Source organism: Mus caroli, chromosome 9, assembly GCF_900094665.2.
Source record: "Mus caroli chromosome 9, CAROLI_EIJ_v1.1, whole genome shotgun sequence".
NCBI classification, from domain to species: domain Eukaryota; kingdom Metazoa; phylum Chordata; class Mammalia; order Rodentia; family Muridae; genus Mus; species Mus caroli.
Genome location: NC_034578.1, coordinates 59900829 through 59903856, shown reverse-complemented (window position 1 = coordinate 59903856; position 3028 = coordinate 59900829). Strand labels below are relative to the sequence as shown.

Genomic DNA, 3028 nt, shown 5'->3' with positions numbered 1-3028 from the left:
TCACTGGAAAGAGAGGCCCATTGGACTTGCAAACTTTATATGCCCCAATATAGGGGAATGCCAGGGCCAAAAGAATGGGAATGGGTGGGTAGGGAAGCGGGGGGCGCTATGGGGGACTTTTGGGATAGTATTGGAAATGTAATTGAGGAAAATATGTAATAAAAATATTAAAAAAAAAAATCTCTTGTCAGCACAGAAACCTGGCCCAAAGGCTCTTAAGCTGGCAATCAGCGTCAAAGAATGAGAAACTAACTCTTGGTGCCTCTGCAGCTTTTTAGACTGAGAGGTTCAGGCATGCCTTCCCGGAGAGGCTGGCCTTGCAGGTAGTCTTAAAGATTTAAAGTCACATTAGACACCAGCAGTTCCTATGATTCTGGTGCTCAGTGAGGCAGGAAAGATGGTCTACTGACTTAAGTTTTACAGTACCCAGTCCCAGGACCAGAAGGCTGGGGACACAGAGCCATCTTTTCGTGTGCTGGTCAGCTACTGGCTGGTACATGTGGTTTGAGAGTCACACATCCTGGACTGAGTGAGTTCAGAGATTCTTCAAGTTGCTAACAGGAAACTGTGGCGAGCAAAAGCCACCTGACGCTCTCTCAGCAGCTCTGACATAGTCTGGATATGAAGGCTCACAAAAACCTAATACTTGTAGTATGAGCCATGGAAGGGCCGCAGGAGGACACACAGTATAGCTAGAACAGAGTTTGGGCTGAAGTTCAACCTCATGGAGGAAGAAATCGGTTATCTCAAAGGAGATTCTCCATCTTCCCATGACTGCACTGAAGGGTTAGACCTAGAAAGAAAACTCCATGCAAAAATGTATGGCACCAGGGGCCAGCGAGGTGGCTCATCAGGGCACATGCCACCAACCCAGACAACTTGTGTCTAAGCCCTGGGACTGACATGGTAGAAGGAGAGAAAGAGAAGTGACTTCCACAAGTTGTCCTCTGGTCTCCACATGCACGCTGTGGCACATGTGTTCATACATGTGCACGCATACACACTAAATAAATAAAAGTAATCAGAAACAGCCTGGCACAGGGCAACATTTCACTGTGTATGGAGCCAAGATAAATCCAGAGACGTGTTCCCATATGGTGACTGGCATGCGCTTCTCTATGGGTCTGTCATAGTGGGATTTTAAACTGTGATTTTGTGTCGTGTAAAGGGACTTGGATCTTCTCCTTTGTAAATTAGATTATGAATTCTTCAAAAAGAATTTTACACTTGCAGCTGGTGGTACCATTCTAGAGAACAGACACTGTGGAAATTTAGCCCATTTCCTACCCTAACCAGCATTGGCTACATTTTTCTTAGAGAAGACCTGGAACTCACTTTTGCTTGCTTGCTTGCTTGCTTGCTTCCTTCCTTTTCTCCTTTTTAAAAAAATATTTATTTACTTTTTTTATTGTCTGCATGTAGGTATGTGCACCATGTACATGCCTCGTGTCTGAGGTTATCAGAAGAGGGTATCAGAGCCCCTGGAACTGGAGTTACAGATGGTTGTGGGCAACCACGTGGGTTCTAGGAACTAAGCCTAGGACTTCTGTAAGACTAACCAGTACTCTTGACTGCTGAGCTATCGCTTCATCCCAAGGTACAGGTCTTCACAGAGGTAATCCAGGCTCTTGGTGGTCCCCTGTCACCTCTGTGAGCTAGCTATTCATTCTCCTCAGCACACACTGTGCCCTTTGCTGATTTCTGGAGGGTGCTGGGCATGTGCCGAGCCTCAGAGCTGCCTACTCAACCCATGGTACTCCCTTGCAGCCCACTGGTTGGTCTGCACCCTCAGCTCTGCTCAAGGTCACTTCAGTGGTGGCAACCCTGCCTCCCTATTGACAGCCTCCCTGGTGGAGGTCATGCCTTTCAAATTTGAGTTAACACTTGTCAGAGCCCTCTGCTGGTTGGGACCCACCAAGGTCAGGGTCCACAGACTGCCATCTTTGTAACCCTTTGGATCTGTGGCTTAGATCTTGACCTTGAAGTAGAAAAAATAAAAACAAGCAAAGACACAAAACAAAACCAAGTGAGCAACAACAGAATGGATTGGAGATAACGGAGCGAGGAGAGAAAGCTGCTCACCTTCAGATGCTGGTGAGCATCTGGTAGCATAAACCTACAATTGCAGGTACTTGGGGGCTTGAGGATAGCCTGGGCTATGTAGCAAGACCTTGTCTCAAGAAAAAGCAATTAGGACTAGAAATATAGCTTAGTTTCAGAACACTTATCTAGAATAACAAAGTCATGGTTCCATCCAAGTTCTGCAAATCAATCCATCCATCCGTCAATCAAAGCATTAGCTATAATTTGGGACCAAAAGATGGCAGGTTCCAACGTTAGAAAAACACCCCTGGAGGTAGAGATTGCAACCCCAGTAGTGCTCCTGAGCCACGAGGTGATCAAATTGTCTTATGAGTCATGTCACATCATGGACTTGAGGTTGGATGGCTGCAAAATGAACCCGAATCAGTGACCTTTATCCCCACCCTAGCCACTTAACTTCAGAATAGGAAATTGACTGCTCTATGTTCATTGGCTTCCATCATTGCCATAAGAAAGGCCTGTGTTCCATCATTGCCATAAGAAAGACTTACTTGTCACTCTAATGATGGCCAAAGAGCAAAATGGCCTGTTCCTTATGAGGAAGAGTGAGTCGAGAGCCATCATTGAGTGGAGAAAGTGCTATACACAAATAGAACATGGGAGCTGAGTGTTGACGTCATCAGAGGAGTCCCACCGAGGCTGGAAAAGTCGTGATCTGACCACATGAAATCCTGCTTCATCTAAATGGCCCCTACACTGTGGAGTTCTGCCAAACACACTCACCAACTCTGAAGAGGTGGGACTGTGAGGCAATGGGACTGTGATCTCAGTGACTGTAGTGAAAGTCATACCAATGGCTGTACAATTTAAACATATAAAATATAAGTGAGGCCGGGCGTGGTGGCGCACGCCTTTAATCCCAGCACTCGGGAGGCAGAGGCAGGCGGATTTCTGAGTTCAAGGCCAGCCTGGTCTACAAAGTGAG

General features: G+C 46.5%; 1 protein-coding gene across 1 annotated transcript in view; it reads right to left on the bottom strand.

Annotated features, from left to right (window-relative positions):
* Itga11 (integrin subunit alpha 11) overlaps nt 1-3028 on the bottom strand; it is a 106680-nt gene that overhangs the window by 40624 nt on the left and 63028 nt on the right. The window lies entirely within an intron of this gene.